The 15,491-nt window shown below is 39.3% G+C and overlaps 1 pseudogene; it reads left to right on the top strand.

Annotated features, from left to right (window-relative positions):
* The first annotated feature begins 11,482 nt into the window (after nucleotides 1–11,482).
* On the top strand, nucleotides 11,483–13,370 carry LOC136395329 (protein NDRG1 pseudogene; annotated as a pseudogene).
* The last annotated feature ends 2,121 nt before the right edge of the window (nucleotides 13,371–15,491 follow it).

Raw genomic sequence — 15,491 nt, 5'->3', positions numbered from 1 at the left:
TCCACCCTCCACTCTACTTTTTCCCCTTTAAGTTTTCTCCATTTGTATGCTAGTGGCATAGATTCAGAGAAGTGGTGAAGTCTGATTTGGGTGGTCTGAGTAAAGCTGTAGTTTTTGGCTAACCTCTTCTTAGACTGGAAAATAGCCAAGAATTCCAATATGAGGGAGAGGCGCTCTGAGAAGCTGAATGTGTGCATCGGGTGCTTGGCACTATATGTGCTTGTATTTAACAAGCAAAATGGAATGACAACAGGACCTCACCAGCCAACGCTAAAACTATTTCTCCCAAACTTAAAACATATCTTTGTGTGAGTAGATTATGGTTCTTATTCGGTTTCAGTGTTTATTTATTTCAGTTTATTGTTTGACATCTCCCACTAGTTGCGCCAGGAAACCGTGGTTGGGTTTCAACAAATAACTCCACCTCCACATTTATTTTTTAATTTGTCCTGATTCTTTACTCTTTTTTACACTTTAAAGTTTCATAAATAAGTGCTCAAAAAGGATCATGTATGCTCAGTGTAACTAACTTTAGTTTCAGAAACCATACCTAAAATCTCCCTCTCAGCCTTTCCTTTTTATTATAAAATTGTATTAGACTCAGATTTACTTTGAAAAGCCTGTTGCATTTTTTCAATTAAAAGGAGAAATAAAATATTCTTAAAGCAGTCTCACAAAGAATGTTGAAGTCATTTCTCCAAGTAATGAATTAAGAAAAGAGATTTAAATTCCCTGAATTAGGGTAAAGATTAAGTCATCTGTATAGTAAGCATACATTCCTATCTTGTTGGTACCTGGAAACACATAGTAAAAATATCCACAAGGGGAAAAAAAGCCATAATTTCAATGAAAATAGCCAAACTGATGCCAGAAGACAAAGTAGCAATTTTACCTAGGTGCATTGCTGCATATCTGTGGGCTTTCCAAATAAAATCCTGCATCAAAGGAAGGTTTGAGCACTTTCCTACAAGATCAATCAAAAGTAAACTACAAGTGATACAACTTTTAAGAGTTACAAATTTCCACTAGTCTAATCTCTTTAGCTCTTAAGAGCAATTTTATTTCATTTGAAGTTGAGTCAGAAGCAAATAAGGGAATATTTAAAATGGAGAGTTTGTTATATATTATTTGTTTCCTTTCTTTAGTGGTTTTCCCCCAAAGCATGCCAAAACTTTGTGAACTTGATCAGACTGATACTGGAAAATAAGGTGAGAACATTTTATACAGGTTAGTACAGATGGATAAGCCTTGTTTTTCAATGAAAAATTCCGCAGAGACTGATGTACAAAATAAAAAGGAGCCTTTCAAACTCACACTAGAAAGGTCATTGGTAGGACCAACTACCTAGTATTTAGTGCATCTGTCCCAGAACAAAATATAGCTACATTGATTGAGCAGGGCTTTGAGCCAACCAAAACATAATTCCAGGTATTATAGATTAATGTTTTAAAGCTATTTATTTTCCACATTCTCCTTATATTTTTTGATTCTTCAATAAATTAAAGAAATCCATAAGCCAACTGTTTTCTAAATGATAATGCCCAGGAAAGCTCCCAAGTAGTCAACCTTCTTTGAATGTGCTTTTGCTCCAGAATAATGTCAGAATTAGGTTTCTCCAGAAAGTGAGAAACCTAATTTCAATGATAATGATTTTTCTTTATTTTCAATTGAGAAAGGAGCAAAAATATAACCTTCCCTTTAAAGATTTATAAGTTTACATATTAAGAATATCTTTTTACACTGAGAATACTTAGAATAATGCTAATAGTTAATAGTAACACTGACTGCTTCAATATGGTAGATTGAGCACATGCATCTAATCACAATAGTTTCTGAAACCTTACTAAAAGCACAGTGAAGTATTTTAAAAAAAAACAAAAAACAATTTATTGAGGTATGACTGACATACAAAAAGTTGTATAGATTTGATGTTTGCTGTATACAACTTCATGAGTTTTAAGATAAGCATACACCCATGCAATCATCACCTTAATCATTCTTATAAGCATCTCCATCACTTCCCAAAGCTACCCCCATTTGTGTGTGTATGTGTGTGTGTGTGTGTGAATGCAAATAAAAACCACAATGAGATATAACTTCACACCCATAGAATGGCCATTGTCAAAATAACAAAAAATAAGTGTTGATAAAAATGTGGAGAAAAGGAAACTCTTGTACATTGTTTATGTAAATTGAAATATAAATTGGTACAGCCACTGTGGAAAACAATATGAAGTTTCCTCAAAAAAGTTAAAAATAAAACCACCATATGATCTATCAATCCCACTCCTGTATAGATATCCAAAAGAAATATATAAAATAACTATCTCAAAAAAATATTTGTACTTCCATGTTCACTGCAGCATTATTTTCAGTAGCCAAGACATGGAAGCAACCTAAGTGTTCATCAATGGATGAATGGATTTTAAAAATCTGATATGTTTATACAATGGAATATTATTCTACCTTAAAAGAGAAGGAATTCCTGCTACCTGTGAAAATATGGATGAAACTGAGGACATTATGCTAAGTAAAATAAGCCAGACAGAGAATGATAAGTACTCCTGATCTCATATATAGAACCTAAAATAATCAAATTTATAGAAACAAAGAGTAGAATGTGGTTACCAGGAACTGGCGATATGGAGAAAATGGAGAGATGTTGGTCAAAGGAAACAAATTTTCAGTTATAAAATAAGTAAATTCTGGAGACCTAATGTACAGCATAGAGGCTATAATTAGTAATAATATATTGTATATTTGAAATTTGTTATGAGTTTTCACACTCAGAAAAAGGGTAACTATAAGAGGTGATGAATATGTTTATTATATTGATTATGGTAATCATTTCACAGTGTATACATATATCAAAACATCATATTGTACATCCTAAATATGTACAATTTTTACAGGTCAGTATTATCTCAATAATGTTGAAAAAAATTACCAGGCATGCAACATGCAGAAAATATGACTCATAATGGGGCAATAGATTAACCAATATAAACTGATGCCGAATGTTAGAATTAGCAGGAAAGTACATTTAAAATGTTATTATAACTCAAATGTTATTGATATGTTTCATCAGTGAAGTGTGCAATTTGAACATTTTACTTCTAGAAATTTCCATGTTATTTTATTTAAATTAACTAGGGAACTACTATTTTTTGTAGCTGCAGATGTAAAGTAGAATAAAATGTCAACATTGATTAAAGCTGCCAGTATATAGGAATTTTGAATACACATCTTTTGCTTCTCCCTTCTTCCTCTTCCTTTTTAAGTATCAAAAGGCCTGAGAAAATTAGGTCAGTTATGAAGTGTTCTCTCATTCTTAGTTTAAGAGAATTGTTAAGCTTTATACTACTAGAAAGTCATATTAGTCATTATTAAAAAGCTAAACAATCAGAGAAACAAAACCAAAAAAAAAAACCACTAAGATCATATATTTCTAAATTTGATAGTAGTGTGATAATGCCTAAGAAAATTGTAGATTTTAACATTTTTTTTCCAAATTTCTTTATTTATTTATTTTTAATGGGGTGACATCAGTAAATCAAGATATATATATATATTCAAAGATAACATGTCCAGGTTATCTTGTCATTCAATTATGTTGCATACCCATCACCCAAAGTCAGATTGTCCTCTGTCACCTTCTATCTAGTTCTCTTTGTGTCCCTCCCCCTCCCCTCCCCTCTCCCTCTCCTCCCTCCCCCCCCCCCCCCCCCGTAACCACCACACTCTTAATTTTTTTTTTTTTGTATTTTTCTGAAGCTGGAAAAGGGGAGAGACAGTCAGACAGACTCCCGCATGCGCCCAACCAGGATCCACCCGGCACGCCCACCAGGGGCTACGCTCTGCCCACCAGGGGGTGATGCTCTGCCCCTCCGGGGTGTCTCTCTGCCACGACTAGAGCCACTCTAGCGCCTGGGGCAGAGGCCAAGGAGCCATCCCCAGTGCCTGGGCCATCTTTGCTCCAATGGAGCCTTGGCTGCGGGAGGGGAAGAGAGAGACAGAGAGGAAGGAGGGGGGTGGGGGTGGAGAAGCAAATGGGCGCTTCTCCTGTGTGCCCTGGCCAGGAATCGAACCTGGGTCCCCCGCACGCCAGGCCGACGCTCTACCGCCGAGCCCACCGGCCAGGGCCACCACCACACTCTTATCAATGTCTCTTGGTTTCACTTTTACGTCCCACCTACGTATGGAATAATGCAGTTCCTGGTTTTTTCTGATTTACTTATTTCACTCCGTATAATGTTATCAAGATCCCACCATTTTGCTATAAATGATCCGATGTCATCATTTCTTATGGCTGAGTAGTATTCCATAGTGTATATGTGCCACATTTCCTTTATCCAGTCATCTATTGACGGGCTTTTTGGTTGTTTCCATGTCCTGGCCACTGTGAACAATGCTGCAATGAACATGGGGCTGCATGTGTCTTTACGAATCAATGTTTCTGAGTTTTGGGGGTATATACCCAGTAGAGGGATTGCTGGGTCATAAGGTAGTTCTATTTTCAGTTTTTTGAGGAACCACCATACTTTCTTCCATAATGGTTGTACTACTTGACATTCCCACCAACAGTGGATGAGGGTTCCTTTTTCTCCACAACCTCTCCAACATTTGCTATTACCTGTCTTGTTAATAGTATCTAATCTAACAGGTGTGAGGTGGTATCTCATTGCCGTTTTGATTTGCATTTCTCTAAAGCTAAAGAAGATGAGCATCTTTTCATATATCTGTTGGCCATTTGTATTTCTTCCTGGGAGAAGTGTCTGTTCATATCCTCTTCCCATTTTTTTATTGGATTGTTTGTTTGTTTGTTGTTGAGTTTTAGGAGTTCTTTGTATATTTTGGATATTAGGCCCTTATCTGAGTAGATGTTTAAAAATATCATTTCCCAATTAGTTGGCTGTCTGTTTATCTTGTTATCAGTTTCTCTTGCAAAAATTAATGAATTAATGAATGGGATTTTAACAATTTTTAAAGGAAACTATAAAAGAAAGAAAAAATGCTTATATTTCTCTTTTCTTTATTTTTTCTCTTTTTAGTAGGAATATATTTCTCAGTTTCTACTTCCTGTGTCTACCCAAAGCAATTAAAAGTTCCTCCCACTTTAATCTAAGAAAATAATTTTTATATTCAGTGGTATACTGTTTTGTTTTCCCCTCATGTGGTCTAATGTACTGAGATTCAATTATGGTATTAAGTTAATTTCAGACTCTACAGTTTAAGAGCTCAGTCTTCCACAAAGCCGTCTCACTTTAGAAGCCAGCTGCAAGTCTCAGAGGGTCCTCCCAGGCCATCTGCACTTCTGACCAACTGGCTACCAATCATGAAGGAGTTTCCCAAGATTCCATTCACGTTCAATAATTCACTAGAACAACTCACAGAACTCAGGAACATGCTATAATTATGAGTACAGTTTTATTATAAAAGATAAACATATAAGGACCAAAGAAATGAAAGTGCTCATAGAGCAAGGTCCAAAAGGGAATGCAGAGCTTCCATGCCATCTCCAAGGAGTGAGGGCATGTCACTTTCCTGGCACATCTATGTGGTCACCAACCAGGATATTCCACTGGGCTTCAGTGTCCAAAATTTTTATTGAGGTTTCTTTAAATAGGCATGATTGATTAAACATTGGCCACATGATTGAAACCAATCTCCAGCCCCATTCTCTTCCTCTAAGGTCAGGCTAGTTCAGAATTACATCCTTCTAATCACATGATTGGTCTTTCTGATGACCAGCCTTAATTCTGAAGCTATCTAGGAACCTACAATGAGTCACCTCATTCACAAAGATACTCCTAAAACTCATGAGTTCCAAGAGGTTTTAGGAGCTCCATGCCAGAAATATAGGATGAAATTCAGACAAATTCTTTATTATACCACATATGCCTAGCTGGTTCCAGTGCTTTGAGTAGCCATACAAGCTACCTCTACATTGCCTGTTGTCCAGGGTTCAAAGCCCAAAATTATCCTATCCATTTGTTCTGGCTTTGATGCTCACTCAATTTGCTCAACTTCTTCTATGATTCACCAAATAGGTTGGTCATGCCATCATCACAACCTTGCCTCCAACTTTCAGCTTGACCCATATCTCCACTTCTTCCAGATTACATTTTCATCTCTACCAGCTCAAAATTTTCTTCTATTTAACTAATTAAATAATGTCCTTAAATTAACAAATTAATGCCTTGAGAGAACAAGCTGCCTACAACTAAACATCTTTAATAGGATCAATAACTAAGATTATGTATCTGAACATGACTTCATTATTGCAGGAAATTCTTCCCTGTTAAGAAAATCCATTTATTCAAATAATAAATTATTCAATTATACTTCTTTCAAGTCAGAAGATTGCTCATCAGATAAATAACTCTTTCTGTGGATAGTTTTCAAAGGGCAAACAACTATTTAATTATCAAAACTTAATCTAAAACCCTCACTTTGCTACATTCACTAATCCTAAACTCTTATATCATGGGGCTTGTTCAATCCAAATGAGCTCCCTGATACTGAAAGACCCCTATACAACCAGACCTTAATCTTATAAATATCTGTCCTTGATCTCTCTTTTCCTAAGATACTACTAAGATTCTGAGAAAAATAATCTTTGTTTTCCTTAATCAACATATTATTTCAATGATCTTGTCAGGAAGTTAGCAAGCTGTCAATAATAGCCATTAAAATTCTTCTTCCTTTAAGATTTAGACAAGAGTCACCTTTCCCATGCAACTAGTTTGACCTAGTCCTACAGAAATAATTTTGATATGGGGAGTTGATGATCCTCTGGCTACTGCTATTTCTACAAGTAATAAACTTTGGCTCTGAACCAAGAATCTTGTACCTTCTTATAGCATCCACAAAACTGTGGCAGGCTATATTCTTACTTCACAAGCTAGGTAAAACCTTAGAATCTTCAGTTCTTGACAACCTATTAACTTGGAAAATAGAAATAAAGGTCTTCAGGATAACAATATGTAATAATGATACTCTTAGATAGCTCTTTTTTATGAAAGAATAAAGTAGAAAGTTGAACTGACAAAAATCCATAAAGTTTAACTTCTAGTTGATTTGGATATTTAATTTTGAGCAGTCCACAGAATGTCAAATAGTCAGTAATATAATTCAGATTTTTAAAACAATAAAAGAGTTATAAACAACCCATATGGGAATAAAATAGTGAGGAGAATCAATAATCACATCTCCTTCTTTTTTTCTGTGAATGATGTAGCTGAGCAGAAATCAAGATAGTAACAAGCAGAGTAATTTAATGAACTAAAATATAAAGTAGTTCTCTTGTTTTGGCTCAAAATCATAGCATGTTAAATCCAACAAAATATCCATTCTTAATACAGCTGTAAACTCTCAATGTATGCAAAGTTACTATTCAGTGTGAGATTCAGAAATAAAGGCTTTAAGCTCAGCTCAGCTAGCTGCAATAGATTTTAACCATTAAAGCCTCACAATACATCATCCAGTTTCATATATAACACAAATTTTCCACTGCTCAAATGTGCCTTGCAAAATTCTTGCAACTAGAAACTGCAAATGAATAGCATGATCACTGCTCAAGATATTCCCATTATTTTAATACTATGGAGTAAATCTAAGGCTAAGTCAGAATGAGCTTAAATACTGCTTCAGAAATACTGCTCACTGTAGCTAGGTGAGGACTGGTGGATGACCAGCTGACAGTGAAGCATGTATCCAAGGCCTAGCAGGGTACTGAAGGCCTAAGAGTATCATACCCCTTTCATACCCTACTAAAGTATCCATTGACATGTGTGAGACCCAGTAGCAAGGAATCCAGGAATACAGAAACAGACATTGACGAAGATTAGAAGTCAGGTAAGCTGCAGTCATTGCCAGATATTATTGTTCTATGTTAATCAAGACCAGGCAGCATCTTATAAGGATAAGTGGAAAAGATAACCTGGGGCAGAAACCCAAAAGAAATAGCAGGGTCTGAGCCAATAGATTCAGTAGCAATTTAGGTAAAGCCTACACTGCAGAGGCAGCCAGGGGAATAACTGAATTATCTCCAACAAGATGTTTATATTAAAGATTCTTTTAAAAGGCCAAGGCTCACTTACGCCAAGAGTCATCCATTCTATTAGATAATGTTGGATGCCTCCCATATCTGACTCTCACTGCCTACTTATTCCCCAGGCTTGTGGGAGTGTTGATTGCTGACAGCTTGCAGATGAGTCCCTCTGCAGGAACTGCCTTGGCCAAAGGAAGCTACTTAGCCTTGTATCATGGCCCTTCCCTAAGGGCAGCCTGCAGCCAATGAATGATGCAGTGGTATAAAGATCCAGCCCTTCTGACTCATTTAGAAATCTTTTAAAGCAGGGTTAGTCAATCTTTTTATACCTACCGCCCACTTTTGTATCTCTGTTAGTAGTAAAAATTTTCTAACCGCCCACTGGTTCCACAGTAATGGTGATTTATAAAGTAGGGAAATAACTTTACTTTATAAAATTTATAAAGCAGAGTTACAGCAAGTTAAAGCATATAATAATAATTACTTACCAAGTACTTTATATCAGATTTTCGCTAAGTTTGGCAGAATAAATTTTTATAAAACAACTTACTATAGTTAAACCTATCTTTTTATTTATACTTTGGTTGCTCCACTACCACCCACTGTGAAAACTGGAGTGCCCACTAGTGGGCCGTAGGGACCAGGTTGACTACTCCTGCATCTAAAGGATTGCCATTCCAGACCTCCCCATAGGAGAATTGAAATCTTTGTTGCAACTGCATCCCAATTCATCCTCTCCCTCTCACCACCCTGTTTCCTTCACACCTCTGTAGTGTTTTGAAAGCACTCCTGTGGTCTATCAAGTCACCCTGTGAAGAGTTTTACCACAGCATATTCACGCATCTTTCCCTTCTATTTTCCTTCTTGCCTTCCCTTCTTCTTTATGATTACACAAATGCACAAAAAGTTTCAGGCAGCTAAAGTGTGCCATATAGGAAACTGTCAGTAATAAGCCATACTATTCCTCCTTTCTACAACAAACTGTGTTCACTTTAATTCCTTATGTTTTTATTCTGAAAAAAAGAGAATGCAAATTCTATTTAGTTTTGATTATTCAAAATATTTTAAACTGTAATTGACATAGACTATGGTCACTGAACTCAGAATTTTAGCCTAAAGAGTTGCTGTTAGCACAACAGAATCGATTTAATTCCAAAGTAAAATTGGAATTTTCTATTACAATGTAACTTCTTCTCCTTTCTATATTGAGGTATACTGAAACCTCTTATGATTTTAACTTTACTAAACTTTTAAAGTGACTTTTAAGTAATAAAAATTGAATTATTTTAACAAACCAACTATTATTTTTAGATATATTTATAGAAGAAATAGATGGGTGAATAGAAACAGAGAGAATAGATATAACCCATTCAAGAGGGGGAAAAATGGTTGATTTGGAAGGTAGAAACAACTATGCAAATTCAGACTCCAAGATAAAAAATGATTCCTTTCTAAAAAGTAATATAGCCATTTTTGGTTCAAAAAATGGATGCTAATAGCTCAAAGGAAGATTTATAAATGAAATAAGCCCAGTTGAAATTATTCTGACACCTTTTACCATAACTCCTGTTATTATAAAGCAATATATTAATAGTTGAACACAACTTTAAACTAGAAATTTCATAGCTTGCCATTCATCTTCCAAAATAAATTGCTTAATGACTGTTTATAGATTAATATGACAAAAGAAAAAAATCTTTTATCACTGAGTTATAATTATGTTTCCTAGACTATCTACATACACATAACAATGTGTATGGTTGAGTAATTCTATGATGAACTATATCAGTATAGGTAAACTATTAGAATTTTTAAGATTTCATTTAAACCTCATGCTATTCACTAAGGCAGTTTTACCTAAATTATCCAATAAACAGTTTTTCAATTATTAAATTAGGGTCAATACAACATACTGCCAAAATTAACAACTTATTTCAACTAGTACTAAAGAAAACAGCCCTGGCCAGTTGGCTCAGTGGTAGAGCATCGGCCTGGTGTGCAGGAGTCCCGGGTTCGATTCCCGGCCAGGGCACACAGGAGAAGTGCCCATCTGCTTCTCCACCCCTCCCCCTCTCCTTCCTCTCTGTCTCTCTCTTCCCCTCCCACAACCAAGGCTCCATTGGAGCAAAGTTGGCTCAGGCACTGAGGATGGCTCCATGGCCTCTGCCTCAGGCACTAGAATGGCCCTGGTTGCAACAGAGCAATGCCCCAGATGGGCAGAGCATTGCCCCCTGATGGGCATGCTGAGTGGATCCCGGTCAGGTGCATGCGGGAGTCTTTCTCACTGCCTCCCCATTTCCAACTTCAGAAAAATACAAAAAAAAAAAACCAAAAAAAACAATTGTCAGCTAGTTGTGTTTGGAAATATGATAAATCATTTTCAGTGATTTTACTAATATTTTTTACTCTTATTGGTCAATTCAAGTATTTATTTATCTGTAGTTATTGACAAGTGACTCAAATTTGTAGGGGAAGTGTTACTTTGCTCTAAAGATAACTAGCAAAAAATGCAACCAATTATGGAGGCAAATATAAGTTTATATGTGTAAGAAAACATCCTGAATATACCAAAACAGTGTACACATTTGCCTGTTAATAACTTTTATTGGAGAAAAAGTTTAATGTGATTTATAGCATACTACTGAAGTCAAGATGCATTTTTAAGCACAGCAGAATAGTAAGAAAAGTAGACCTGTGTTAAATCCTTGATGGGTGACCTTATTTGCTGTAGGTTATTAAACAAGCTGTTAAACTGCCTGAAAATCTATTGTCACCTCTGTACAATGGAAAAGTCAACATTTACCTTGAAGAGCTGAGAAAATTTGGGAGAATGTATAGAAAATGACTAGGACAATATCAGGTGCATAGTATGCACTCTCTATATATTGATTTCCCCCCTTGCCAGCCCCAGTACTGCTATTAGTGCACCAGGAGGCTTTACATAAGTCACCTCAGGTCTCAGTTCACGCTGTAAAAGGGCAGATCTAATGCAACAGTCCACAGCTCCCAAATCATGACACACTGTTATTTCAGGAGCAACTGGGCAATATGTCACAAGTAGTTCAACTTAATAATAGTTAAATTACCAAGATTTACAGATAATATTCTTTTTAAAATGTACAGTTGTTCCAATGTTATCCCCAGTCATGTCCTGTATTTTCTCAGTAAGCATCTTTGCAATTACATTTTTGCATATACATCACCATAAGGTAATTTTATTGTAAAAGATAAAATAACTGGGGGGGAGGGGGGATCTCACCAGACTCACATCTAGTTTCTCTACCAACACAGACAATCCCTGGCTCAGAGAGGCAGTGCAGACTCAGAGGCAAAAGGAGCGGCTACATCTTAAGAAATGCCAAAGAACCATTCTATCTCCTATACCTGGATGAGTGACGGAAGTCTTAAGCTGATTGGTTAAGCGCAGTGACAGCAGGGACATGTTGCGGGAGCTACAGAACGTGGACCTTGCCGAGGTGAAGCCTCTGGTGGAGAAAGCAGAGACCATCAGTGGCCTCCTGCAAGAGTTTGATGTTCAGGAGCAGGACATCGAGACTTTGCATGGCTCCATTCACGTCACGCTGTGCGGGACCCCCAAGGGAAGCTGGCCCGTCATCCTCACATACCACGACATTGGCATGAACCACAAAACATGCTACAATCTCCTCTTCAACTCCGAGGACATGCAAGATATCACCCAGCATTTTGCCGTCTGCCACGTGGACGCCCCCGGCCAGCAGGATGGCGCTGCGTCCTTCCCCATGGGGTACATGTACCCCTCCATGGACCAGCTGGTCGAGATGCTGCCTGGTGTCCTTCACCAGTTTGGGCTGAAGAGTGTCATCGGCATGGGAACCCGGGCCGGTGCCTACATCCTCACTCGATTCGCGCTGAACAACCCCAAGATGGTGGAAGGCCTGGTCCTCATCAATGTGAACCCTTGTGCTGGATGGACTGGGCTGCCTCCAAGATCTCCGGATGGACCCAAGCCCTTCCAGACATGGTGATGTCCCACCTCTTTGGGAAGGAGGAAATGCAGAATAATGTGGAGGTGGTCCACACCTACCGCCAGCACATCGTCCATGACATGAACCCCGGCAACCTGCACCTGTTCATCAACGCCTACAACAGCCGGCGGGACCTGGAGATTGAGCGGCCCGTGCTGGGAGTGCACACAGTCACCCTGCAGTGTCCTGCTTTGCTGGTGGTTGGGGACAGTTCTCCTGCCGTGGATGCTGTGGTGGAGTGCAACTCGAAACTGGACTCAATGAAGACCACTTTCCTCAAGATGGCGGATTGTGGTGGCCTTCCACAGATCTCCCAGCCGGCCAAGCTTGCCAAGGCCTTCAACTATTTCGTGCAGGGCATGGGATACATGCCCTCGGCCACCATGACCCGCTTGATGCGGTCCCGCACAGCCTCGGACTCCAGTGTCACATCCCTGGAGGGTGCCCGCAGCCGCTCCCATACCAGCGAGGGGACCCGCAGCCGCTCCCACACCAGTGAGGGCACCCGCAGCCGTTCTCACACCAGCGAGGGCACCCGCCTGGACATCACCCCCAACTCTGGGGCCACTGGGAACAACGCCTGGCCCACGTCCATGGAGGTGTCCTGCTAGGCGGCCTGAGTGGACAGCCGCCCCCTGGACTGCGGGATCACCGTCGCTGCCCTCTCCTTCAGCCCCTTCCCGTCCCCTGCCTGCCCCATCGCATGTTACTCGATATTAATCCAAAGCTTATTTTGTAAATGTGAGCTCTGGCAATGACAATGTTAGATGGGATTTGTCGAGGGCATCCTTTCCGAGGGCCGGGCGGGGTGGACCAAAGGAAAAGAAGCATCTCAGTGTCCTGTTTTCATTAACTAGTGGCCTGGTGGCCACTGTCTTACCCTCCCTCAGAGGTGCCACACTGCCAAAAACAAGAGCCTCGGAGGGAAACGCGCCATCCATCCAAACCTAGGCTGCCCTGGGTACCCTGGATCCAAGGGGCATTTGGCCGGAAGTCCCGCCCACCTGCTTCCTACTTCCTGTCCCACTAAGACAGACAGACCCAGCCGGGAACAGCTCCCTTTTCTGGTCTAGGGGGCAGGAGAGCGGGGAACTGTGGGTTGCTCATTCAGGCAAAACAGAAAGCAGGAAAAAGAGGCAGAATTTATGTGGAGGCTGGAAGAATTTGGAAAAGCAAATCTACGTAGTTAATCTGACACAGATTTTTAAAGTTTGTGCATATAGACACATTTTAATGCCAAAGCATACAAGTCTGCTTTTCTGACATTTTTTAATGAACATGAAAGCAGGCGACAAAATCTCTTGGCTTTGGCCCTGGCCGGTTGGCTCAGTGGTAGAGCGTCGGCCTGGCGTGCAGAAGTCCTGGGTTCAATTCCCAGCCAGGGCACACAGGAGAAGCGCCCATCTGCTTCTCCACCCCTCCCCCTCTCCTTCCTCTCTGTCTCTCTCTTCCCCTCCCGCAGCGAGGCTCCATTGGAGCAAAGATGGCCCGGGCACTGGGGATGGCTCCTTGGCCTCTGCCCCAGGCGCTAGAGTGGCTCTGGTCGCAACAGAGCGACGCCCCGGAGGGGCAGAGCGGAGGGGCAGAGCGTCGCCCGCCCGTGCCGGGTGGATCCCGGTCGGGCGCATGCGGGAGTCTGTCTGACTGTCTCTCCCCGTTTCCAGCTTCAGAAAAATACCAAAAAAAAAAAAAAAAAGAAAGAAAGAAATGTTCTTGGCAAACATGTGGTATGAATTTAAGGCTTTTTCTCTGCTCTCTGCCTCCTCCCCCTTGCCCATGCCTCCCACCCCAAGTACATGAACGGACAGGTGTTTCACTCATGGGGAAGATCCGGTCACTATGTGGTTGTTTTTGCTTGAAGTGGAGGAGACGTTCCGGACAGCTGCACCTGGCTGCCATGAATCTGTGCAGTGGGGGGAGGGGTGTTGGGGTGGGTGGGGTTCGGGGACTAGCTCTAAGTAAGAGATTCCTTGTGGATGTGATGGAATCCAGTGTAGTTGTGATTTCAACTGATCCTGTTCTGGATTCTGGGAATGTTCTGTGATTGAGTTAAATCTTTTGACAGCTGGGGTTTGAATCTGACCTTGCCGGCCCAAGGTTGCTGACCTGGGACTTCGGATTGACATTTGCTTTTGTACAGGAGGGGGTGGGGATTCAGGGTTGGGAGTGGTGGCTGGGACACTATAAGGGAATGCATATTCCGTGGGATTTCCTTCCTTCTCCTGCCTTCCGCTCTCCCCTGCCCCTCTAACCTCCTTTCTCTGAATGGGGCGGCACCACTGACATTTTTTAAAAAGAAAAAAAAGTTAAAAAAAAAGAAAAGAAAAAAAGATAAAATAACTGGTTAGCAGTTTGGTTTACATTTGGCAGACTTAATGTATTTAAGTTAATTGTCAGTTTGGTTTCATATATCCATTGATGAAAATCTCACAATACTCCCATTTTTATATTATTTAAATCTTATACCTCAAAATGGTCTATCCAGTGATGAGTAGACATAGTGGTCTTAAAATAGTGGATAACGACTATGTACAAAGACAGATTGCAAAACTATGTGTAAAGCCAGATTGCATTCTGTACTAGAAAATGACAACATACCAGTTTGCAAATCTTTTGGTGACCACCACATCATCCCTCCCACCAGTCAAAACCAAAAACCTGCCAAGCTGTGACAAATATAAAAGAGGTAACTACTAATTTATAACTGTCTTTAAAAACATTAATTATAAATTCTTTCAATAGGACCTGATACTTTGTTTACTGAAGGAAAAATTTATAGGGGAAAAAAAAATGAGATGCCACAAAGACAAAGGAACAAGCAGAAAAAAAAAAATGAACAAAAGACTTCAAGAACAATGTGTTTTATTTTTCACAATAAAGTCTTTTTAAATTTCTTGTTAATTTTTCATGTTTTTATGTCCTTTTTAGTGTCCCTCCTTTGTTTTTTGTTATTTTATCTTTAACAGCAAAATAGCCTTATGGCCAATTAGTTCATGACAAAAATGCTAACCATACCCACTATGGTAACATCAAAGTCAGTCACTGACACTTCTACTTACTTTTAAACAGTGGTGGGATTCAAATAATTTAACAACCTGTTCTCTGACCTAATGATCATTTTAAGTATAAAAAAAATAATATACTGAAAGGTAGTTTATTATTTCATGCATTTATTACTTAAATAAGAACAATAAAAAAAGGTACACACAACTAGTTATGTTATAAGAAAGAGTTTAAAATATTAATGAAAAAATATTAAATAATACCTGACAAAAAACAATAAAACAGTTATTTAAGGCAGTGGTCCCAGCCCCCGGGCCATGGACTGGTACTGGTCCTTGGGGCATTTGGTACCGGTCTGCAGGGAAAGAATAAATAACTTACATTATTTCCGTTTTATTTATATTTAAGTCTGAACAATGTTTTATTTT

Source organism: Saccopteryx leptura, chromosome 2, assembly GCF_036850995.1.
Source record: "Saccopteryx leptura isolate mSacLep1 chromosome 2, mSacLep1_pri_phased_curated, whole genome shotgun sequence".
NCBI lineage: Eukaryota > Metazoa > Chordata > Mammalia > Chiroptera > Emballonuridae > Saccopteryx > Saccopteryx leptura.
This window is presented reverse-complemented; position numbering and strand designations above follow the sequence as displayed.